This window comes from Crinia signifera, chromosome 4 (genome assembly GCF_055691185.1).
Source record: "Crinia signifera chromosome 4, ASM5569118v1, whole genome shotgun sequence".
NCBI classification, from domain to species: domain Eukaryota; kingdom Metazoa; phylum Chordata; class Amphibia; order Anura; family Myobatrachidae; genus Crinia; species Crinia signifera.
In genome coordinates, this window is record NC_139220.1 from 124807808 (window position 1) to 124835340 (window position 27533).

The window sequence follows — 27533 nt, forward strand, 5'->3', positions numbered from 1 at the left end:
CACTTTTATTTGCATAATGTGTTACAATGTCTTTCTGTTGTTTGTTATGTACAGAGAATGACTCAATTACACTTGAATTTCTAGAAGAGTTACTGTGGGAGTTAAGGGTCACATTAACTCTCCGTTTACACATCCATGCTCTGTATATGTACAAATCACAAATATTGGTTGCATTTGTTCTTTAACCTATAAAATACTGCACATATTCGTATTCAGATTTCAGTTAGTAATAAAGACCATTTGTGAGGACAGTTCGTTACAAATAAGAAACTAGGATTTGCTGGCTTGGTGGTCATATCTGTTTAGCAGACAAACAGGTTTAATTTTAGAGCTTCAGAGCCCAAAACGAAAAAGACTAAGGGCTATTTCACACACTCCGGCTCCGCCGGTGATACTACCCCCCGGAGTGCAGGTGGTGGCTCGCTGAAATCCCCCCAGCGGGGAGCGGGTACCGGGCAGGGGGAGCAGCGTTGATTCACGCCACGGGCGGGATGGGGGAGGGGAGAATCACAGACTCACCTGCTCCCTGCTTTCGGGTACCTCTCTATGGTACCTCGGCGGCTCAGTACCACCTTTCAGTGGCTGGCGCCCTAGGCAACCGTCCCTTCCTGCGGATCCCACCACTGGAAGGGACGGCTGCCGGGCTGTGACCATCCCCACCATTCTAAACTGCTGTGTGCTGCACAGTTCCTGGCCGCGTGGGCTTTCGGCCTCCCGGCAGGAGCCGGAGTGTGTAAATTAGCCCTAACAGTACATCAGGGCTCCATGTTCACACCTGTCCATTCAATTGTAGATACAGTTCACATTGATCTCCTGGCTTAAAGCCATGGCCTTTAGAAGCAGTATTTCAACTTTCATAATGTAGTGTCAAACACTACTTTTTTCCAAGTTCAAGACAGCTCTCAGGGCATATTCTGTTTCCTGACTATATTACTCAGCTGCTAGACAAATTCGATACGAATAGTTTATTGTTAACAATATAGGAGATTCAACCACTACCACTAGCATATTCTGGACCACATTCAATTAGATTAACATATGCAATAATTTGTATTTGCTTTTAAGGGTAAAGAATACCGATGATATCTAAATCTAAGGTGCATAAATCCATCTTGGAATGTTTTTGGTTGAATGCTTCTGTCCCATTTCAAACTTTTCTGGTTACAGATCACTGAAGCTCATAAGGATGAATCCTGAATGTTAAACACCCTGGTTGGCTGGGGGACTGGATCACATGGGAGCATGGTAATACAGACAGCAGATGACAATTTATACAGGCAGATAGCAGACAAGCATGCTTTAGTAATATCATCAGTTTTGACTGAATTGTTGACAAGCAATGCAGTGATTCCGGGACACACAGGGTGACATTTAATAGGATGCGATTTTTAGTAACATTTTGAAATCTCACCTTATAGCATCATATCGCACTTTTTAAATTCACATTTTTTCCTTCAAAACCGATTATTTAATGGGATGCGAAAATGCACTCAAAAAGTGCGATAAAGTGCAAAGAGATGCGATGAGGTGCCATGCTGTTTTTCGACACATAAATGTGCGATTTTCCCCGCAGGTCATGTGCGAGTTTAACACCAATCAGAATGCGAATTACAATACTGCCTCCGCATGCCAAATAACCCCCTAAACTATTGGCCCACCTAAGTCCCCTACAATATGCATCACACCCCCTATATGAAGTGGCACATGCGCCATTTTGACCTTTGAAAGGTACTGTAGTAAGGAGCATGGAGAGGAGCAGTGTCAGTGAGCGGAGGTCTGTCTGGGAGTGCAGGTGGCAGAGGCAGCAGGGGGCCAAGTTACAGCCAGCACTAGCAGAGGAGCCAGGGGGAGAGGCAGCAGAGGCATGCTGAGAGGCAGCACTGTGAGAGGGAGAGGCAGCAGTGTGTCAGGCAGCATGGCCACATCAAGGCCTGAACCATCCCAGACCCCGGAGGAGCAGGCACAGCAGGAGGAGGTGGAGGACCCTCTTGCATCCCCATCCCATCCACTCACACAGGACCTGTTCAGCACACAGTCCGAGGAGGAGCTGCAGGAGGGCCACATGTTTGATGCTGATGGGCCTGAGGTGGAGGAAGATGGAGGTGAGGAGGGTGAGACTGCCCTGGAGGAGGAGGGGGACGTGGCTACAGAGAAGGTGGAGTAGGAGACAGAAAGTGGCCGCAAGGTGCTGTTCTCATATGAGGAAAATGCTGCACTAGTCCGTGCTATAGTCCCTGTATATGACTGGCTGCTGGGCAAACATAACAACATGACCACTGCGCAGCGGAAGAGGGCCATGTGGGACACTATTACAGTGAATGCTGTAAGCAGCCACAAAAGGACAGTGAGGAATGTAAAAAAGAGATTTAGGGGGAGATTCTCTAAACAAGAAATGCGGTAAAAACCCTTGTTATCGGGTTTTTACCGCATTTTGGGATGCTGTAAGCATCCCCCGCCGGGTTAACGCGGCGGGGGGCATCGCCAGAAAAATCTGGCGATGCCCCATAGAAGCCAATGGGCTTCTACCGCATCCCTCCGCCGCCCCGCGCCGCCCCTTCCCCCCTCACCTGTGTCCGGGCAGCACAGCTGTGTGAGGGAGGGGGAGCCGCCGGGACCTGCTGGGACCCGGCGACTCTCACCGCAAAGGACAGCTCTTAACGCAAGAGCTGTCCTTTGCCTTAATTATCGCATATGTTACAACATATGCGATAATTAAGTATGCGATGGGCGGCGAAGGGGGGCGGAGATTCTTAGAGAATCTCCCCCTTAACGACATAAAAAGGCAACTGAAAACCTAGATGGCCACCGAGATCAAAGAGGCCAGCCGCACTGGAGGAGGAAGCCCCAAACCTGTGTCATATACCGCCTATGAGAGAAGACTGAAGCGTATCATCCCACCAGAGGTCCTTCCTGGGCTCCATGTGGCGGATACACATAGGCCCAGAGGCGTAACTAGCACTCTGTGGGCCCCATAGCAAAATGTTGAACGGGGCCCCCCTACTATAAATGTCATTATAGTGCTCTGAGCACACAGGACTCTGTTTCGGCTATTTCAGCTGAGCCCCATGTGCACCAAGATGTAGTTAAGCCATCAGAGAGACGGCTAACTACATCCTGCCAGCCCCGGGTCTGCACTGTCTATTTGGCAGGGCAATAGCAATGCTGCTGGGCCGCGCATCACTATCACCCGCTGTGTACACATGGGGCGATTCAGGCAAACCTTCCAAGCGATTTTGACAATGTAGTCACCCCGTGTGTACACCCCTTTAGGGTTGGGGGCATTGTAGTGAGGAGCAAAATAAGAGCAATGGAGGTGTGAGAGAATGGCAAGGAGAGAGAGGAGCAAGAGAGTGAGAGGATGTAAGGGGGAGACAAGGGGCAGAATGTAATGGCTCCCAAGTTCAGCGACTGTGCGGGATGTCGGCCAAACTCTAACGCTTTTTATAGAGGCAATCACAAGGCATGGTTTTTACCTTGTAAATGTAAGCTCTCAAGAGCAGGGCCCTCTTCCCTCATGGTTTTCTGCCATCCTGATACTTTTTAAAGTGTCGTTTGCTGGTGCAGCTGTTTATATACCCTGAACTTGTCCTATATTGTTTTGGACTGTTATGGTGCCTACACACAGGGCGATGTCAGGACATTTTCTAAGCCATCTCACTAGATTGTTTGGAACATGCCCCTACATCGCTCTGCCTGAGAATACATTTTTTAAATTATTTGCAGATCACTATCTACTTGCAAAACAGGTGCAGACTGATCGAGACCAGCACTGACATCACAGACCCTTCCTGAAAACTCCTGGGCATGCCTGCATTTTTTTTGGACACTTTCTGAAATCAGCAAGTGTCCAACCCCTAACGCTGGCTTCCTGTCAGTCAAACTCCGGCCACATTGCATTTACGATCTATACACAATTACTGTTGCGTGCACATTAATCCATATGCCTGCGCAGCCATTAAATAATCATTTGATCTATAATTTTCCTGATCGGAGATCATCTCTAAATCAGGCCTCTAGTGTGTGTATGCTTTTTAAATTTTACGTTTAGCTTGCACCGTTTCGGAACTTGTCTCCACAACACCCTGTATTGTTTTGTCGATGGAGGACACCATCATGCTGGTATCTGTGGCATCTTCAGTAAATAGCAGTGGAGATATGTAAACACCTGAGAAGGGTTACCTTGAGGGATGCAGGGAGGGTCGTGTTTCTCCGATCTCGTGGATTCTAGTCTGGAGTCTTCTCGTGATGCAGGATGGTGATACAGACCAGTTGACACGAAAACAACGTTAACCTTTTATTACTGGGACGGCCACTAGCAACGCCGACCTTCCCTTACGCACAAAAGTGACAGTAGTTCAACAGTATCACAATACTATAAGTGCAATGCAATTCGCGGTATACATATACCTCAACAATTAATTCAACCGTCTACGTGCAAACGTAACATACGATAACAAGACAATAGAGTTACCGGTAACCCTGGGTCATTCGATATTCGTGGTATCACTGCGGTTGGAAAGGATGGCTTCTTACTGAGTCAGGCCCGACATACTGCAGACCGGCTCGATGCACTGTTTACACTTGGGGGCAGCAATACCACCGAATACGAATGAGCGTCGCCACACACTATATTACACTAAACAGGCCTTTTCAAAATTAAGCATAACATCACAATGTTACTAAATCTAAGTACCCGGGTACACTCTATCGGTTAAGCTGGTAAATCCCACAAAGGGCCCGTGCACAGGGCTTGAGTCCAGGGACGAAATCACTCAGTGACTAGGGTTAGTCCCACTCTCTCTTTTGCATGAGGACCGTGTTTCCACCCTCTGTCCACCGGGTGGCACTGTTACTCTATCACTGTAATCCCATCCACTAGGAAAACTCCTGGTGTATTGTCTCCCACTAAACAGGGCAATGCAGAATTAAACCTCGGGGTGACTTCCATCAGTGGTCCTGGGAAATGAGAAAGGCCTGGGGAAAAGGGCCTCAAGGGGTAGGACTTAGAGTACCTGGTGTAGGATGCCAGCTCCGGCTGGGGATAGATGGGTTCTTTCTGGTGCTGTGTACCCTCCAGGGAATGCTAGTGCGGGTGCCTCAGCGTTGCCGCACTCAGCTACACAGGGCCGCTGGCTGTACTAGGTGTCGGGCAGGCAGCCTTACAGGGTGTGCTAGGTGGGGGCAGTGTTCAGTAGTGTACCTGTAGCTGCTGCCGGTGCTGGTTCCGACCAGTCTCTGCCTCCTGTCTTCTCTGGTGTCCAGACTCTGCTGTCTGCTGGGCCTTGAGCTGCTGCATTCTCTTGGACTGTGCACGCTGTCCGACTGGCTCCTTCTCTTACAGGCTGGGCTGTCATTCATTGCTGGAGCTCCCTGCTGCTCAAGCGTCTGGCAGGTCAGGGGTCACAGATGCCACGCTGCTGTCCTCCTCTCTCTCTATACAGGAGTTCTCCACACGCTCACAGGCTACACTGCTTACTCCCTATGCACAGTGTCACTCAGCTGCAGGAGAAGTCTCCTCTTCATGTGCTAGCTTTCCTCCTCTCTCACACTGCTGGCTCAGGTCACCTCTGACCTCTCTCTTCCTGTCACACTCCAGCCTGCCTGGGTTTAACTCTTTAGGGCTGAGCTTTGCCTGGTGCTGAGGTATATTAACCCCTGGTTAACTGGAATACACGGCACCTATTATTCCACAGTTATGGTGTGTTACAGATAGAGTAGGACATTTTGAGGACGGTCAGGTATTGTATAGCTGATGTCTCCTGTTCTGCAACTGATTTCAGCAGGATGCTGTGATTGTGGAGGACAGAGCTATGGGGTGTACCAGCTCTGAATTTCCAAAGATGCTCTAGCTTAAGTCCATAATGCAACCATTCCTGATGTGCTGCTACACATTTCTTGCAGTTCTGACCATGTACTTTGGAGAACTGCTTGCCGCAACACCTTTTACGCAAGGCCTTTAACTTGTTCACCCCTTGCTGCTATGACTGGTTTATCCCACAAGACGCCAGCATCTGTGAAATATTCTGGTTCACAACAGTGTCCTTTACAGTGCCAGTCATTTGGAGTCTAATTTCTCCTTCACCCTTATGAGTAGTAGCCAGTGGCAGATTTTACTTGAAGGCTGCAGGACTGCAACCCCTCCCAGTAAAATCCACCGCACCTTTGTCAGTGAAGCCAGATGCAGTCCATTAGATTGCACTGGCAGTGACTTCCTAGTGGAAATCCTACCTGCCAGTTACCTGCAGCCTCATTGGGATGTGTTTCCTCCCTCTGGGACTGCAAGACTGGGCTGTGATTAGCAGAGAGACGGCTTTCTGTAACAAGCCACACCCTGTCTGATCATCAGCCCTAGATGGCTTCTATGAGCTGCAGCTGACGCAGTCTATAAAAGCCAGGGGATGTGCTTGCATAGTACCTTCACTGCTACTTCGCTAGTCCCAGCACCTGTCTGCCCACAGCTAGGCGTGGGGACAGGACAGCAGCAACAGCCGATAGCATGGCCAGCAGCAGCCCCCCTCCTTCATCCTGGAAGGAGCTGTAGTAACTCTTTAATTTCTGCCTCAGTTAAGCTGCAGAGAGACATTAACCCTATAATGGGGGGGATCTTATAATGCACACCCGATTTACATGAGGTGCTATCATGCTGGGACTTGTAGTTCGTTCTGCAAAGAAAAACACGTGGTGCAGATGCACACTCCATATTATTAATCAAATCAATCAATAATAGAGGTTCTTGTATAGTCATTGGCCAAGAAATATTTGCCCACCAACCAGCTTCACGGTGACTATATTAACCCTATAATGTCTGTGTGTGCGTGTACATGTGCTAGGGAACATACATTGTAAGCTCTACTGGGTCAGGGACTGATGTGAATGTTCAAATATGCTCTGTAAAGCGCTGTGAAATATGTGTGTACTATATAAATAACTAGTAATAAATAAATAAATAGATGGGTTCTAGCCGTGATCATTTGATTAGTTTTTTTAGGAGATGTCTCCACTTCGGCATCCAGCAATAACATGGACAGTATAAAAGGGATAGAACAGCCTGTGGTTTCCTCTTTGCCTTCTTTCTCCTCCCACACAATGACACTTTGGACTGGATTCCAAAACTTTCTGGCAGCTTTGTGTGTTGCCTCCCACAGCCTATGGAGCTGCAATGAAATATGAGTAATACAATGGGTTGATAATAACACAATGCAAGCTGCCGACTACCCTAAAAAATCTGCAGTGCTTCTATCTCAAAACTGTGCATACACCTCCACAAAGCATATTTTACGGGAAGCATTTACTTTATAGATACTGGATGCAGCACCGTTAAATTAAACTGTAACTACAATAATTGTGTTTTGGTGGAACAGAGTAGGCACACCGTGGAGACCGCAAAAAAGTACACTACTTTGTTTTGTGTGTATAAAGATATTGAATGGTTAAAACACACTTGACAACTATCCGGCCACCTCTCCGGGAGTGGGCAGCTAGATTAGCACCACAGAGGTGTGGCATCATGGTATGTGGGCGTTAAAGTGCAATCGTATCATTGGGGCTCATCTCCCCCAATGCCCACAATGCCCAATTTGGAATTGAAAAAGCCGCTGAAACGCATTTTTGAGGAGACCTATATACCATTGGCCGGTGATCTGAGGGGTACCATCTACACTGTTGAAGTGATTCATCCCCATACAATACAGTCCCGGCGCAACTGAGACTGACTGAGAAAGCCAGCGCTACACAGCTCTTATGGAGGATTGCATGGAGGATTGCATGCGCAGCCCAGGAGTCCGGGTTCAACATCCTGCAGGAACGTGTCTCCACACTGCCACATACTACGGGAAACAGGCGGCACCTGCCCCTGTTTATCAGCTGCGGGTTTGAGAAACGCCGCGAGGCACATACAGCACCACCCGCTCCCTGTAACACTCTCGGCAGAGTGAACAGGTTATCCCTGTTAGCAGGCAGCCCAACACATGTAGCCTGATAAACGGCTACGGACATTCAGTCCATTACCAATTGTGGATACAAAACTGCAACTTTACATTTCTTTGCTTCCAAACTGGTACCACTGGAGACAGGTATGTGAGTACCAATTGGTTCACTGATACAATATATCTGTTGGGAGGACATAGACTAACAAAGTTTGCGGCCTTACACACTTATCTGGGACATATTTCCAGCCGTCCTCTCTGACCTACTGTAATTGAAATTTTTATTTATTAGTCAGGATTATATATATATATATATATATATATATATATATATATATATATATATATATATAAAAGCACTTGCAAATGACCTGATGAAAAGGCCGGTGTGGCCTTGAAACGTTGTCGAATATGCAATATCTTTAATACAAATACTTTTGGAACACAGACCTCGAGTGCCGCCTATTCTTTCCAGGTGATCCTGGTAATTCTACGTCTATATTCTACTAAGGAAGGCACCGTGGCAATTGACTGATCTCCTCCGTAAGTGCCGATCAAATTCTATGGATATATATATATATATTTAGCTATGATGTGTAAGCAGGTGCCAGGTTCCCAAGAAAAACAGTTGTTAGTGTAGGACTTGCAGTGAAATGGGGTCCCTTGGCGATGGGCTGCAAGCTTAAATGCATTGATCAATTCATGAACTAAAACCCCATTATTTATTTATTGATTATTTTAATGTTAAGGTGAGTTAGTTTGTTGTAGTGAGTGCTGGGCCCCCTGTGTTTGTATTTACTAGAGTGTGTGGTCACAGGCCACCGCACCCCACCCTGGGATGTGGGTGCTGTTTGCACCCCATTCCTAGGAATGGCGAGTGTGTTGGTACTTCTGTATCTATATATATATATATATATATATATATATATATATATATATATATATATATATATGGTATCCGTAACCATTTGTGTTAAGTGTTGGATGTACTTAAACTCCTTTTAATATTCAATCTGTTCATGTATTTTTTGTATGCATGCAATTAATTTATTAAAGTACAGTTGGCGCCAGATGGTTATTGTTATTTTTTTTTGGTATTTTTTGAGGGTGGCATCCCTCTTCCATAGGGCAGCCTACGTACACAGATTGTTTGGGTGTAGGTGGAGAAAGGAGGCGCTTATTTATAGGGATCAGCCTGGTCTATTCCAAAAGGATATCCCAAATATCCTAGATAAACAATTTAGAAAGAAAGGTGTGAGGTATAGACACTTAGGCGCTCCTTTTTGTTTTGGACAATGTAGGGGGGGACGACAAAAAGGGGGGTCTTTCTCTGACAGAACAGTAAGCAATATAAGGTTAACTTCCCTTCTCCTTATGTTGTCTATCTCTCTTGTGGATTTCTCCTGTTCATAGATTTTCAGCTCGCAGAGGGATATGGAAAAAGACACAAATATACAGCCAATGTGAAGGACAGTTTTCAAATAGATCTATCTTCCAGACAAAAAACTGGTTATTATAGTGGAGTGGATTAGTGTACCAGACTCACACAATAAAATGTCAAATAACACACATCAAGGTATCTTTGTATTTAGACACAAAGGCGTACCGGTACTCACGGTGAGATGTGGAAAAAAACGCTCATCAAGGTATCTTTTTTCCTTTGTAAAATGTATTGACAAATAAGTGACTTCTTAATGACATAAAATCAGGGCTGGATTAACAATGGGCCTGATGTAGCTACAGCACCAGACCCACTCTCCAATAGGCCCATTTTGTAGCTGAGGGCCAGGGCTATCCAACGAGCCCAGTCCCGCGTCGCTAGCCCCCCAGGAACCGGAGATACCGCCAGGCAAAGCAGGAAGGTTTTCCCCATAGGTTAACATGGAACCCGCTAATTCCGACCTCCACCCGGTTCCAACGGCTGCCAGTTCACCCTCCGGCATCACAGAAGCTCAAACCCAAATCACTGGGCCTTCAATCTGATACCAGACTGGTCCATAAGGGTTCATTGGTTCTAGAGATATTGTGGTAAACCGATTTTTTTCATTTATGAAATGTAATTTCACGGCTGTTTATGTTGTTTGAGGACAGATTTTTCTGGAACCAAACAACCCAGTTTCACAGGACCAAAATCATTCGAAGCCCACATGTAAATGGGTCAGTTGGTTCCGAAGATATAGCTGGTTGTTTAAGGGGGGGTGGGTGGTTACCTCTCCCCCTCACACCAGAAAATGCAGGGACAAGACTGGGTTAAAAAGGGGCCAGCCCATCCCGGCATTTTCTAGTGTGAAAGGGGTTTTATTTCAAATAGCCGGGACCTGCAGTGCTCTGAATAAAGCCAGGCAGCCCCCTGCTCTCTTCCCGGCTGTCAATGGTTGTCATTTCTGCCCAGCAGCAGCTGTCCCCCAGTTACCACGAGCATGTATTCCCCCTTGGCAATGAGCATGTAATCCCACCTGGCAATGAGCATGGAACACCTGGCAATGAGCATGTAGGTAAGCAGCACTTATGTAGCACCATTTTTAATAGGCAATATGGTGTTTGGCAAAAAACATAATGGATATTATGAGGTGTGGCTTAAATGTAATGCGCATTATGGTGTAAAATTTTAATGCACGTCTTTGGCACGCAATGCCCCTATTTATGAAGCATATTGTGCATTATTGCTCAATCTGCTTGGTATTGTGTGTATTTTTGTTCTATCCATGTGGCAAAATGTGAATTTTTCCTTAATCTGTGTGCCATAGTGTAAATTTTTGCTCAGTCAGGGTGAATTTTGGCTTATTCCATGCGCCATAATGTGTAAGAGGCAAGTACAGTATAAGGGGGTTACTATTGTGTTGCATGATTTGTATTAGGGGTATATGTTGTGGTAAACTTAGGTGACCACATAAAAGGTGCTGATAATGTTGTCTACCAAGTTTCGACTTTCAGTATTTTTTTTATGACTGGAGTGCCGCCTCACCCCGCAAGTATCTTAGGACATTGGCATGCTGTGGGTGCACCTTAGGAGGGCAATATGTTTCCCTGCATTTTTCCTATGCCAGTTCCCTGCCTTTTCCAGGCATATATAATTAGTTGAAAGTATTTACACAAATAGACACACCCATGAGCAGACCACCCAAACAGAACAGAGGTCACGGCCCCCACATTATTAGGTGCTGGTCACAACCCCTATTATTGCGCATAATAGGCCCTTGATCATTTTCAGCTCCAGGCCCATTTAGACCTTAATCTGGCACTGCATAAAATAAAATTGTGTACGGATTGAAATGGTGGTAGGTGAGCAACGCTCAAGGTGATCCTATCAATGGGTTCTATCTGGATATAGCCCACAATAAGTATAACCTTATAGCTGACTAACCTTAAACACCTTTCTCCGCCTGGGTCACACTAGGTCTGGATCAACATGTTTCGAGAGTAAGACTCTCTTCCTTAGGATGCCAGACTAGTGTGTTCAGGAAGCTCTTTTTTTTCCTCCATCTCCTTCCGGTTCCGGGTGACCTGCCCCGGATGTTCATGCGTCCGTACAGGATCTAAAATAAAGTTTTGTTCTGATCATAAAATGTTTTAAAAAATAGTATTGATGCCGTGGAGCTTCTCCTCTTAGTGTGGATGAAGATTTCTGTGTGTAGCGGTAATCGGAGTCTACCACGCGGTCACGCTAACCGGAAGTAGAATCTCCGTGGCCGGAAGTCTTAATGGTGCCACGCCGGAAGTTCTTACATCACTGCCGGTATCATAGGAGTGCTAGCACCGGATATCCCGTTTGCAAAGGTGTACCATTCTCCGCCTGGTTGTAGCTTCATATGGGGCGGAAGTGATTACAGTCTTCAATCGGATTGATGCGCAAACAAATGTTCAAGTATTCATAAAGTGATTGGTGAAAGTAAGCAATATTAGGCATCTAGGCGTAAAGATAAATGAAGTTTTTTTCAATTAAGTTTTTTCAAGGAATATAAAAACAGTTTTGATCATAGAAACCATTTAATTTCAAAATCTTGATTTAACCCTGTGGGGGTCAGAGTTCTTAGCTTGTATATTAACTTCATTTCTGCTTTCGCAAGATTCCTCTCCATATTGCGATCTTTCCAAGTATTCGTTATTTTTTGTATCCCTAGGAAATTTTTTATATGGTTAACTGAGTAGTTGTGTATTAATTTGAAATGATTAAATAAATTATGACTTAGCAAACCATTTTTTATATTTCTCAAATGTTCAGAGATTCTTACTTTGAGAGGATATGTGGTTCGACCGATATAGCATAAACCACAACTACATTTGACCATGTAGATAACGTTTGATGTCTCACGTGTAATAAAGTCATCTATTTTATTTGTGGTTTGATTGATTGTTATTTCAACAGTTTTGGATTCTTCACCTTTGACATGTCTACAGCCTGTACACATTCCACAGCGGTGGAATCCCTTTGTGCGGATAGTTGTTGTTCTTTCCTCTGGCAAGGCACTTTTTACTACTGTAGGTGGTCCTTCAAATTTTTTGATTTCCGGTATATGAACCTGGGTTTAAATGGAATGATATTTTTAAGAATGGGGTCTTGTTGAAGTAGGTGCCAATTCTTTTTACACTTCCTAAGTAAAGTGGGTGGTCTAGACAGCTGATGATGTGATTTGCACTGAATTTCACAATGATGGTAATTGCACCATTGTATATGACACAATCACACGATCATGCCTCAGCACAAACCACTTCTGCCACGTCTCCCCACATTGCTGACCTGGCCACTTCCTGGAGGGGACACCCTAAAGGTCAACAAGTATGAGGAAGAAGGATGATAGGAAAAAGTAACTGATAACACTGAAATCCTTTATCAGAGAAACTGTTGTTCTTGTGGTTTACACGGAATATGTATGCATAAAGTGAGTACAATAACGCTTCTCTTGATAGAGGCTTTTTATTTTTCATGCATTCCCCATAAACATTTCCACAGGCAGGAAGAGGAAATGAACAGTACTTACACAGAACATGTTGTACTCTGCAAAGATTAAACATTGTTGAATTTGTCTCTACAGACAGACTGACTGCAAGCCTGCAGTGGGAAGTAGGTGTTATTTAAAGATTGGCTCCTGAATAGTATTTGTTGTATACTTTCATATATATATATATATATATATATATATATATATATATATATATATATATATATATATATATATATATGCAATAGTGTACTATGGGCCTGAATCAGAAATGTATGTAAACCCAATTGTTTCTGTAAATTTCAAGTGTTTGTGGGTCTGTGCAGGACAGGTGTACAACGAGGCCTGTGTGATCACAATCCCCCATTGCCAGCAGCATAAATAACATGCTGCAGCATTTGGGGGTGGGCATTTGGGGAGCTTTGTTGAACCAGATATATGAGTTATTGCGAATTATTCCTAAACAACATCTCTATAGTCTATTTTTCCATTAGGTTACTAACTTTAACTACTAATATTTTGAAAACTACCTTTCGTAATCTTATATTACGCACAATATTTGGAACATTAGGGTACAGTTTGTAAAGTGTGATTTAGATCTTGGTTTTCAAAAAAATACTATGACGGGATGCTCTTAAGCAAAAATCAGGTTTTTACCGCATTTTTGTATGCACTAGAACCCGCATTCCGGGTTACCGCCGCGGGGGTGTGTGTGTGTCTCCATCAAAAGCTGTCAATACCCAACAGAAGCCTATGGGCTTCTCTTAACGAACCCCACCACCCCTGTGCCTGCGCCGCACCCCGCTCACCTGTGTCCAGGCAGCCTCCCGCTGTGCTGTCCAAACCAGTGACCTCCTTCTCCCTAGCACCGTACTTCCCCTTCCGGGTGCACAGAGGAGGAGTCCTGTAAGCAGCCAGGCACAGGGGGGGGGGTGAGCCACTGGGGACATGCTGTCACATTGCCGTCTGCTTCGCAAAGGGCAGCTCTTAACGCAAGAGCTGCCCTTTGTGATAATAATCGCACATGTTAGTGAATATGCGACTATTATTAATGCGGTAGCCGGTGATGTGCAATGACATGGGGCTTTACTTTATTTTTATATAACTGCCAATAAATCAGTTTTATTGATCGAGTTCCCCACAAGTTTCCTGGACCCTGCAGATGGTGGTCTGATACTGTTTCTTTGGACATAGCACTCTGGTTGGAATATACACCTGGACGAGATGACAGGTAATGAGTGACTACAGGTTGAGTATCCTTTATCCAAAATGCTCAGGTCCAGAAGAATTTTGAATAACGGATTATTCTGTATTTTGGAACAACTTTATGTTTGAATGATGTATCTTGAGGTATCTTGCATTTATGTTGTATAAGCACTTCAAACACATGAAATACACACACATATATTTTATTTGTGCATGAAACAAGGTTTTAAAACACGGAACAAAGTTTGTGTGCTATCTCAGGCACTGAATTAGAATGCCAAGCAATCATGTCCTTGCACATATTTAGTGCCAGTTACAGATGTACCCAGTAGGTTTTTAGCAAAAAATAAAAAATAAAAGTACATTTTGGAGACTATGGTTTTCGGAATAATTTGGACAAGGGATACTCATCCGGTACTAACATTATCAGCAGATTCATATATTGTTTATCCTACACATGAGAGTGCAAGGTGAGGCAGCCATCTTGGGCCTACTACAGTATATTGGATACATCTAAAGGGCAAACACCAGTAAAAATTCGCCCCTTTCCTTTACTTTCAATGGACAGTTGGAGACCCAGAAACCTGGTACAAAGCATTTGGTTGGTACAGGACATTAAAAAACACGGTACTTGTTTCCTAGCACGGCGCCCACGATTTTCAATTGTATGGCATCTTATGCATTGTATCGCATCGCATGCCATATAACCGCATGCAATGCGATTTTGGCCCCCCTATACGATTTTTAATTGTAAAAGCACCCTAATGGGTGCTTACAATGTTAAATGCACCCCCACGCCACCCCCACTATGAACGCCAACCCGAAGCGTGGCAAGTGCAGCGAGCCCGCGAGGGGCGGCGGTACGAGTCGTCCGACCTTCTCAAACCCCCACTATCTACGTCGTTGTGGACTTGATTTTAGATAGAGTGGCGAGCGCAGCGAGCCACTGAGCCCGAAGCGTGGTGAGCGCAGCGAGCCCCGCGAGGGGACGCGTATTACTTTACATGTATTCCGCATCCGCTCGCCACACTTCGGGCTCGCCACACTATCTAAAATCAACTCCACACCGACGTGGATAGTGGGGGTATGAAATGTCGGGGGACACGTACCGCTACGCTCGCCACGCTTCGGGTTGGCGTTGATTCTGGGGGTGCTTATACAATTAATAATCTTATAGAGGGGCCATTTAACATTGAAAACACCCATTAGGGTGCTTATGCAATTTAAAATCTTATACCATTGTATATGGCATGCAATGGCATACAATGCGATGGTATACGATTTTAAATTGTATAACATCGGGTGCCATCGCGTCACATCGCATACCATTGTAAGGCTTATGGTATACGATGCGATGGGCACCGTGCTAGGAAACAAGTACCAAAAACACTACTGTAAAGGTGCAGTTGAAGGGTATGGTGTGCATGATAAGCAATACATGGAAAAAAGTCAATCTTGCTGGTTTTTGCAAATACCCACACCCTGCTGCTAAATTTACATTGGGTATAAGCACCATTCATTCCTAAACGAGCAGGTGCATAAGCAGGGCCGGTGCAAGGTTTCGAGGCACCCTAGGTAAAGGTTCACCATGCCGCCCATCCTTTCTCTCAACATCCTCCACCCAGACCCAGTGGCATAACTAGATATTTTGTATCTGACAAAAAAAAATTATACATTTTTATCTACATTCTAGTTGCAATGGGTTTCTTGCTCATTGCCAGGGGTTACATGCTCACAGGTGCGCCAGTTCTCCCAGAAACTGGGCTTTTCGGGTAGTGCTATTGAATGGGGCTTCCCTGACAGATCCTAGAGGTCCAATAGCAAGAGGCCAGGGGACGTTTGCCTAAAACCACATTATAGTTACAGCAAATTTAAGGTCCACACATGCCCTTTACTATGTGCCGTATTTATGCCATCAGATCCCATCACATACCACATGTTATATCACACTCCAAATGCCCCTGGTGTCAAAACAGCCTTTCACATTCCGCTTATGTAACAATGCCCCTTATGTGTCATCACAGCTGTCCACAGACCCTTCAATCTCATAATAATCAATAAAAGCCCATGAATATTTTTCTGTTGGAGCCAATTCATACTTTCCTTCTCCCCCAAAGATTTTTTTTACAGAAGCATGCTGACTAATCTATGACATTTCACAATGCGCACACAATTCAGCATGGGTCCCTAATTAGGCAAAAAGCAGATAGAAAATTGCCATCCAGACAGAAAGAAAATTGTCCATTGCGAAATTGTGAAAGTATTTCAAACAGCTATATATTTCCATATCCATTCACAAATCCCCAAACATCTAAGGATACATTCCATTTTAGATAATGTGAGTAGGTCTGAGCTGCCACTAATCTGCGATTGAGATGCTCTGGAAATGGTCAGCGCTGATGTCAGAGACCATCCCCAAAAATGGGGCACACCTGTGTTTTTTCACCCAAAAACTACATATCTCTGCCAAGAAATGCTGGCCTCATGTCACTCAAACTATGACTACTATGCGATTGGAAATTTGAATGAGAGGCGCAACATCTGTATGTCAGGCCTGGGTAGTGTGCAGCCAGGGAAGGCGGGTTAAGTTTAAGCACTAAAGGGGCAACTTAGGGTTAAGCTGCGGGGGGACTTTAGGGGAGTAGGGAGGGATAGGCAATTAGAAGGGGGTTAGGATCAGGCTGCAGGCTAGGTGTAGGCAGTGGGGTACATGCACTAGTGGGGAGAGTTAGGGTCTGGCTGCAGAGGGAGAAATAGGGTAGGCTGCTGGAAGGGAGGGTTAGAGGGGGACAGGGGAAGGAGAAGTATTCCTACCTGACCCCTTAGCCTCCAGTAGTAGCAGAGGGGGAGGGGTGGCACATATGTGTTAACTCAAGAGATGAAAGTATATAAATGCAAATGCAGCACATTGGATTGTCTGTTTATATAGACACAGGCACACAGTGAATTAGGCTACTTACCACCAGGTAGGAACCAACCTCTCACTCAGCACTGGTAGCTGCTCCTAGCACAGCTCCTCATCTGTCTCATCTAGGGGACAAAGCTATAGTGCCCAGTGCTAAGAGAGAAGGAAGGAGACATCGGTTTTGATGTGCCATCGATGGAGGTAAACCATCTGGTTCTCCCCATCAATGGCAAAATTATTCAACATCGGTCATAAACCATTGATGATTTTGAATCATCTATGGTCAATAGCCATCCCTACAAGGGACAGGAACTGACATGCCGCCAGAGGAAGCAGTGGACCTTGCGCAGCTGGGGGAGGAGGTGCGGCCAGTAGGAGCAGTGGACCCTGTGCGGCTACGTGCAGGGCCGGCAACAGAAATCTTGGGGCCCTGTACACTGATATTTCTGGGCCCCCCCGCATTTATAACACGGGTTATTGCCGGGTCGAGGTGCGATGTAAAAGCACCAAACTGAATAACCAAGGTCGACGAACCTGGCATTTCAACTCAGGTTATAAGAAGGGTTAAACCCGGGTTGCCCTGTGTATAATGGTCGACCCGGGTTAAGTGTGAAAGGGATGGACCCGGGATCAAAATACTGGGTCTGACTCGGGCTAGTGATCTGAATGAGACCCTTAGACACACTGCGGCAGGACTGTGCACACCGTAATGCCTATTACACATGGTCACACACTGCAGTAACCATTACATATTATGCTGCACACGAAAATGCCATTACACATTGCCGCACACCGTAATGGCCATTACACATTATGCCACACACGTAATGCCCTTTACACATTGCTGCACATGATAGTAGTAGTAGTACGTTTATTTATAAGGCGCCGCAAAGTGTCCGCAGCGCCGTACATAGCAAACAAAAAAAACAAATTACAAGGTAACGTACAGGGTGTGTTGAAAGATACAGTATAAATAGGGGTATAGCTGGTAGAACTAAAATCAGCATCAGTTCAGAAGTAGGTGTCAAAATTGTCAAGGAGACTGAAGATGAAGTAGAGGAAGGGAAGAACAGGACAGGAGCACAGGTGAGGTAATGAGGTAGGGTGAGTACGTGAGGAAGGAGGGCCCTGCTCATAAGAGTTAACATACTAAAAATAGGTGGGTGGACGAACGAAATACAATAGGATAAGTAGGAACGGAGGGGAACGGAGGCAGGATAGGAGGATCAAAAGAGGTTAGGAGGAGGGATAGGCTAGTCGAAAAAAGTGGGTTTTGAGGGAGCGCTTGAAGGAGGTAAGGGAATCAGATAGCCTGATGGGTGGCGGGAGGTTGTTCCAGTGCAGGGGGGCAGCGCGAGAGAAATCTTGGACACGGGAGTGGGAGGAGGTGATTAGGTGAGAGGTCAGTCGGCGGTCAGCGATGGAGCGAAGAGGACGGGAGGGAGTGTGGATAGAGATCAGTGAAGAGAGGTAGGGAGCTGTGGAGGAGGAGAGAGCCTTATAGGTGGTGGTGAGGAGTTTAAAGAGAACTCGGAAAGGAATGGGGAGCCAGTGAAGAGATAAACAGAGGGGGGAGGTGGAGGTAGAGCGGCGGGAGAGGAAGATGAGCCTAGCAGCAGCGTTAAGAATGGATTGGAGAGGTGCGAGGCGGGTGAGAGGTAGCCCAGAGAGAAGGATGTTGCAGTAGTCAAGGCGGGAGATGACAAGAGAGTGAATGAGAATTTTGGTCGCATCAGTGGAGAGGAATGGTCTGATGCGTGAGATGTTGCGTAGGTGAAAGCGGCAAGACTGTGAGAGAGCACGAATGTGGGGGGTGAAAGAGAGGGAGGAGTCAATGATGACACAGAGGCAGCGCGTTTGGTCGGTGGACGTGATCTCGGTTTCACCAATGCTGATGGAGATAGTGGGAGAAGAGGGGATGTTCGGGGGATGGAAGATTAGAAGTTCAGTTTTAGCCATGTTTAGTTTCAGGAAGCGTTGGGTCATCCAGGCTGAGATGGCCGTGAGGCATTCGGAGACCTTGGACAGGAGTGATGGGGATAAGTCGGGGGAGGAGAGATAGATTAGGGTATCATCAGCATAAAGGTGGTAATGAAAACCATAGGAGCTGATGAGGGTGCCCAGAGAGGTGGTGTAGAGGGAGAAGAGGAGAGGGCCAAGGACTGACCCTTGGGGAACACCGACTGGCTGGGGGGTAGTAGGAGAGGAGGAGCTCGGAGTGGAGACGGAGAAGGAGCGATCGGAGAGGTATGAGGTGAACCAGGAGAAGACCGTGCCAGTGATGCCAAAGGAGCGGAGGGTGTTGAGCAGGAGAGGGTGGTCAACAGTGTCAAAGGCAGCCGACAGATCAAGCTGGAAGAGGATAGAGAAGAGGCCTTTGGATTTAGCCGATAGTAGATCGTTAGTGACTTTGGTCAGGGCAGTTTCAGTGGAATGTAAAGGGCGGAACCCGGATTGGAGGGGGTCTAGAATGGAGTTAGCAGTAAGGTGGCTTAGGAGACGATTATAGGTCAGACGTTCTAGGAGTTTGGAGGCAAAAGGGAGGAGGGAGATGGGCCTGTAGTTGGATGGAGAGTTGGGGTCCAGATTTGTTTTTTTGAGAATTGGGGAGACAAGAGCGTGTTTGAAGGAGGAAGGGAAGATCCCAGAGGATAGGGAAAGATTAAAGAGGTGAGCCAGGTGAGAGCAGACTGATGGGCTGAGACGACGGATAATATTGGAGGGGATAGGATCGAGCGGTCAGGTGGAGGGAGAAGCGGATTGAAGGATAGAGTGGACTTCAGCAGCAGTGGTGGGGTAAAATGAGGACAGGGGTTGGAAGGAGGGGAGTGGAGATGTAGGAGGGGAGGAGGGAGAGGGTGAGGTCATGGCATCAGTGATGGCAGTCCTGAGAGAGGAGATTTTGGTTGAAAAGTAGGTAGCAAAATCAGCGGCTACGATGGAGGATGGAAGAGCTGGAGGAGGGGGGGAGAGCAAGGAGTTGATGATAATGCACATTACACATTGCCGCACACTGTATTGCCCATTACACACTATAACACATACCATAAAGCACATTACGCAACACATGTAATGTCCATTTTATAATATGCCCCCAGTAATGTCCCTTACACATAATTCCCCCCAGTAGTGCCTCTTAAACATTGCCTACATTAGTGCCCCTTACAGAATTCTCATATTATTGACAAACTGGCCCTGTTTGGTGTGCGCTCAGCTCCTATGCTGCGAGCTCTGGTAGGCAGGAGCCATATTACAAATGTGCGTCGGCACTTGTTTGAGCCCCTCAGCAAACATGGAGATGAGGGCACACCACACAGAGCCATGGGCGGTGAGTGGCCATGCATTGCTCCCACCACCCTCCCAGGACCCAGCGCTCTAGGCTGCAGCCTGATGAGGCCCTGGCCCCATCCCTGCAGTATTATTAACAGCACATTCTGCTCCCTACTCCTCACTGCAGTACAGGATTAAGGCTCTGGAGGGCCCAGGGTACTTAAAACAGGGGGGCCCTATGGTAATATGACACCAAGTACCTCTCCATCCTCGTCACCCCTGCACCTCTACGCCTCCCTGTTACCCCTGCAATTCTCTGTCCCCTTGCCACCCCTGCATGGCCCTCATACACCCCTTAACACCTATCTCCAAACCCCTATACCCACCACACACCCTACTCCACCTGTCCACAAACTTACGCCTCATACCCCTCTCACTATCTCCTACAAACACCCCATATACTGCTTCCCCCAACACATCCTGCACTTCAGTTCCTGTCCCCACATACACCCCATAACCCTCTATCCCCACCACACATGCCCTATTCCACCCACATACAACCTATAACCCTCTACTCCCATATACACTGTCGTCCCCCTGTTCATCCCAGATATGCTCCACAATACAGTACCTCCATTACACACCCTACTGTCCCCCCCAAAAATACATCCCATAGCTCCTACCCCCCTCAAATCCCACACACATGTGGTGACCTCTATTATCACTTATACATGGTCCCACTGACCCACTCACTTACCAGCACATCATGGGGCAGGATGATGTTAGATGCGGCTGCTGGGGCTCAGAAATCCTTCCTGCAGCCTGCCCTCCCGGCGCAGGCTGCACAATCACAAGGCGCAGGAGACAGCCGTCAAAGCCTGCTGAATCTGTCCGGCTGTCACTAGGGGGAGCACAGCTGCGGATCGGATCTACAACACAGAGATCCGATCCGTCCCTCCCACCGCCGCTCAAAGTCCGCCCTGTCGGCGCTTCCCCACCGCAGACCCCATCCCCAGTGATCATGCCGCCGCCGGAAAAACGGAAACGGTGCAGACGGCAACAGGCCGCACCGTCTGCACCGCCTGGGATGGACACAGCCAGGCTGGTAGCGGAGTTAACACAGACGGCCCTGGCCGGGCTCTGGGGCCCTTCAGATCACCGGGGCCCTTCAGATCACCGGGGCCCGTCACACATGTCTCCCTTGACCCCCCCTGTCGCCGGCCCTGGCTACGTGAGGAGGAGGCATGGCCGATGGGAGCAGTGAACCTGGCGAGGCTGTGGGAGGAGGAGGACAGTGGACCGATGACTGATGGCTTAGGTGTGTCCCCCTCCATCTTCTGGGTGTATGTTTATTGGGGGCACAGTGGGCTGTATGTATATTGGGGGCACAGTGGTGTGTCTGTATTGGGGGAACAGTGGGGTGTGTGTATCTGTATTGGGGGAACAGGGGGAGTGTAATGTGATTTTGTGGCACAGTGGGGTGTGTAGTGTGATTTGGGGCCACAGTGGGGTGTGTAATATGAATTAGGCACACAGTGGGGAGTGTAATGTAATTCAGAAGCACATTGGGGAGTGCAATGAGGCACACAGTGGAGAAGTTTAATGTGAACACATTGGTGCCAATAAGGGAGGGGGGGGGGGGGCTTTCAAGATATTGCTATGGAGCCCACAACATTCTAGATACACCCCTGGAACCTTTGATGTGCAAAGTCAAACTACAAGGTGCGCTATTTATCAGAGGGCATTCTAGACGAGGAGGCTGGCAGGTTTTTGTACAGCACAAATAGGACTTCTAGCAACTGATGAAGACTGACAGATAATTGTAAAATGATGGTGTAATATCTACATGCAAACCCCCTATAGCAAAAAGCATGTATTTCCCCCTGGCAATGAGCATTTAACCCCTATGGCAGCAAGCATGTATTCTCCCCTGGCAATGAGCATTTAACCCCATATTGCAGCAAGCATGTTCTCCCCCCTGGCAACGAGCATGGAACCCCCTACGGATAGAGCATGTAATCCCCCTTGGCAACAAGCATGTAATCCCCCTGGCAATGAGCATGGAACCCCCTATGACAATGAGTATGCAATCCCCCTTGGCAACAAGCATGAAACCCCTTTGGCAACGAGCATGAAGCCCCTGGCAACGAGATTGTAGGTAAGCGGCCCTTATGTGCCTTAAAATGTGATAAATAACTAAAATTTCATGTGATTAATTGCAATAAAAAAATTAATCGTTGCCCACCACTAATAAATTATATATATACACACATATATATAATTGTGCATTACTTTGTGTTGCAATTCAATAATGAGCATCTTGCTTTGGTGCTGCAACAATCTATATTTGTTCTGGGTAGTTGAACTTCAAGCATGTCATTATACAGGTGGTCGAAACACATTATAAGCTGGAGGTTTCCATGATCAAGCACTGGATAAACTTTAGCGAACATTTTCAGCATGAAGACAGCCAGTTCCTGCCGAAGGCTCTACGCTCTAATGTTTTATCCTTTCTAAAAAGCAGGGAGATTTCCTGTTGGTATTAACAGGATAAACTCTCCGTGTTGCTGTTCTTTTTCATGTGGAGATAAAACATAACATGAAATAGAAATGCGAGCTATGATGTTAGTTATGGTAGTCATGCAGACAATGACATTGCTCATCAGTAGTGCTGTGGTCAGCCAGCCAAATATAATGCCAGAAATAGAATCATTGTGGCTGTTCTGAGGATTCATACCCAAACTAAAATACAGAACTACAGAACATTCCAAGTCTGATATAAAATGTGGCACATTTTATGTAAAAAAAAAAAAATCTGATTGCAAACATTACAGTCTCTGTTTTGTATTTTCATTCACCCATATCAACATCAGAGGAACATTCACTGTTCCATAGTACTGGTTCTCTTATTGGCCTACATCAGAATAATGCTAACTATTTGTAATGATAAGTGGAACAGTGATATGGGACTTAGGGGGTATTCAATCCCGGGTTCCGACTGCCGGAACATTCCAAAAGTCGAAACCCTGCCCCTTTTTTGGTCCGCTCGCCAGTTCATTGGCATGCATAATTCAATGTTCTGCCGGACGAGGAGCAAAAAGGAGGCGTGCCGGCAAATACAGACATGGATTATCAAGATCCGGTTGTGATTTCAACAATCCACGGCCGTTTTCAACAAAACTGACCTGACTAAAGTCGGATCTGTTCTGTTTAGCTGCCTCTTCAATGTTGTTGGAAAAAACAGCATAAGTGCCCGCTTATAATAAGTGAATAAGTGCCCGCTGCTATTTTCCCTGTCGGAAAGAGCAGCAGAATTGAATACCAACCTTAATATGTCCTAAGCATGTGGGTCAAATTATAGCTATAATCAAAGTTAAATATTATATATATATGACCAAACCCTCTAACTGCACCATTTTAGTCAGTACACTACCAATCTCTATAAAGAAACATCCGATTTCACGTGGCTGAGAAAGGGTTCATTCCAGACATCCTGGGATTTCAGCAAGCACCCTCTCCGGTCATACTATTGCCTGTAGCTGTTGGCAGTTACCAACATCCCCAGCATATGAACAGTTTATAGCTGACTTCTGAACACTGCACAAATACAATTTTTAGACAGAATAGCCCCTAAATCCTGGGAGAGGGCAGTCTGTTCCTTATAGCAGGGGTCGGGGCTGCTGCAGGGATGGAAAAGGGGTGGGATGGGGGTGGAGCTACAGACTAACGTCCCATTTGGGTGCATAGCCAGTGAGATTGTAGACTTGTGGCCATAGGTGCCGATTCTGTGGGTGCTCAAGGGCCCGAGCACCCACAGAAATGGATGAGCACCCATGGGCCGCGTCCCGCTGCTGGGCCACCATATTAAACTTGCTAATTTGCGGCTGCAGCACCCACTTTGCCGGATCCGCCACCTGGGAAACAGTATGCTAGGAAGGGTGTATTCTGTCCGCAGAGTACCTGCACTGTGGGGGCATTTATGTACCTGCACTGTGGGGGCATTTATGTACCTGCACTGTGGGGGCATTTATGTATGTGGAACTCTGTTGCCGTAATTTGAATTTTGGAGACTGTGCTCCGTAATATAAATTGGTATTATTTTGTGGCCACACCACGTCCCCATGAAGCCATTCCTCTATATTTTTGGCTTGAGCACCCACCAGCAAAAACATTAATCGGCACCTATGCTTGTGGCCATGCCCCCACAATGCAATGCCGATATTTCAGGCATTGCACAGGGTTGGGTGGGGCTACAGCCCTCCGGGCTGGGGAACCGATTTCCGTGACCCTCCTGGCCATTTTGGGAGGGTAGGCAACCCTGAGCTACTGAGGGTGCAGGGATTGTGATTGTAATGGGGCCTGCAGCACCTCCGGGGTCTACCTCCCCCTGCAGCCAGCTCACCACAGAGAACAAAGTTACTGTTGCACTGGCTGCTCTATGCAGCAGCTTGGCTATCACAAACATTTGTGTCATGTCACTCCTGGCTACTCCTGCTACATTGTGGAGCAAGGCTACACAGGGTACTACTGGAGACAACATTTAGGGGGTTATTTTGGTTTATTTGCAGCCTTTCGAGTCCATCTGACACCGCCCTGCGAATGCCGTGACACACACCCCCATGAACGCCGCATTCGTTAGCAGGGGCTGTGAATGGTTGTTTAACTTAACCATCCATTCGCAGACTGTGGGGGAACACCAACATCATTCAATGGTCGCTGACCATCGAATGATGTGGAAGGCCCACGCACATCTAAGGTTACTCTGTAGTAACCTTAGATTTGCAAGGACATTCGGAAGGAAGTGGGTGGGCAGCTGACATCCGGTGATGTTAGCTGCCCGCCCCTGGCACCCACGTCATTGGGTGATTTTTATGGGAATGCCCATGAAACACTGGGCATTCCCATGGGCATGACTATCCACTGCTGCCCCACACCCGCAGTCTTGTGTGCGTACACCCGATGAACAGTCTGTTTGCTGTGGCCACATGCACCTGGCATATGCACATACCCAGAAATGCAGCTGCGCATAACATTGTTCCCTGTGCAAACTAGCAGCCAATACAAACGTACCAGAATAAGATCCTTAGTGTAGGACAGTAAATGGTGTGGAGGGGCCCGGGAAGCTGCCCACAATGGCACGGCACCCCCCTCCACCCGCACAAATGCCCCCACCCGGCGCCGGTGGCCAGGCTCGCACAGTACACAGTGCAGCCTTCAGAGCGCCAAGCCTAGGATACAGAGGCGCTCTGCAGGCTGCACTGTGCAGTGAGTGCTCCGAGCCCAGAGTCCCGGGAGAAGATGCTTCTGCGCCGCCAACACCACCGCTGGTAAGTAATGGGGGTGGGGGAGGCGGGGTGCCAGCACGCGAGGGGGGGGGTACCGGCGCGCGCGAGGGGGGTGCCGCTGTGGGCCCGGGCTGAAGGTCAGTCCCGGGCCCCAACATTACTAGTGGCGGCCCTGTATATCAAGTCTGCAGGAGTGATGATCCTTCCAGAAAACTGTGACTACAAGCAGACATCAGCCTGTGACTAGGAAGTAATTTGCTGCAGGGATCATCAACGTTGAGGATCCTCTGTCAGACTGATCAGTAGAATCTTTGCTGTCTCCCCTACCTCTCATAGAAGGCCACAGTCTGCAACTCTGAACAGGGGAGAAAATCATCACAGTCAGAGACATAAGTTTGTTTGAGCCACCCAGAGGCAAGTTGGAGCTCTACCCTTCTTTAAAAAAAAAACAATATTGACAATTAATTCTGCAGCAGGTGTGCAGCAGAGCAGTGCTCACACTTGGATGCCTCTGTGAACCACACAGGTGCTGCTGTACATGCAGGTACCCCTTCAGGGCTTGGAGCACTGGAAGTTATACCCCTGATCAAAGATTATCCGTTATATCTCCACCCCATCTCACCTTAATGTTCCTCCTTCACCCGCTTTAATGAGTCATCAGTAATATGGGCAAGTCTTTCCTATGAGTGCTTCTGACTCCTATCTTCTTATGTGCACCCATCATATCACCCCATAAGTGCCACTGATCACTGCTTCTCCAATTGTGCCTCTAATCTCCCTCCCCATGAGTGCCTCTGCCACCTACCTCCATATGTGAGCCTATTATTATTATTATAATTTTATTTATAAGGCGCCACAAGTGTTTCGCAGCGCCGTACAAAGGAACAGTACAGGGAGACAAAACTTGGCATAACATTGAATAAATAACAAAAATAGGAGTACAAATAAAGAGCACCACAGTTCAATACACATTACAGCTTAAATATAAGTAGTGAGGACTCAATCAACATACTATAAGAGGCTTGAGGCCAATGATGGAGATGAGTATGCGGACGAAGATGGTCACTGAGTGTTTGAGTATAGGAGAGCTGTGAGTGAAATGTGAAGAGAAGAGGGCTTTGACAACAGGAGGGAAGAGGGCCTATGATCACCCCTTCTCATATGTGCCTCTGACCTCATCAAGCATACGTCTGGCCTCTTACTCCCCTCTCCATATGTTCCTCTGACCCTCTCCCCTATATGTAAATCTGCCTTGGCTAGACTACTGTGCATTTGTGCAGGGGTGTTTTAAGAGAGGAGGAGGCCCGTGTGCATCCTCCTCTATTTGGGGCCCCTATTCTCTGCCAGCAGTCATGTTGCGTATCGCTATAGAGTCTGAGCACTAGAGATCTCAGACTCTAATGTGCATGTTCAGATCTCAGAAAAATGGAATGGCGACAGTTTTTCTTTCAATTTCCGCAGTGCTGCTGCCTTCATTGCGGGACTCCTGAGGGGTGTGGGCCCTCCTGTGCCCAGGTGCACTGCACCTATTATAAATACACCACTGTTTTTGTTGCCCCCCTACCTAAAGCTGGCAGCTGCTGATCAGAAGTACACAAAAGAAGACAAGTCTGTGTTCCGTGCTACATAATGATTAAAGGGAGTATGTTGTAGCCGGTACTGAGGAGCCCCAAAGTATACTGCCCATACCCAATGACTGCCAAGTTAACAATTATATGCAATAGGCCCAGTACCTTTAGGGGTCTGCTTGACAATTGAAATTAGACTGGAAGTTGCACTCTGTGAATGGGAAAAAGTTGACAAAATGCACTTTTAAAGCAAATGAGCTTTACAGTTAACAGGGAACACATTAACAGGGGCTTTGACAAACAAAAGGACACATGAGAAATACAGTATGTATGGGACAGAATCAAACAACAGCTAGAGATTCAAAGAAAAATGACTAAGTGGGGAATTTTCTATTTCAAAGAAAATGTTTCAGCAGGAATGCCAATGAGTCATT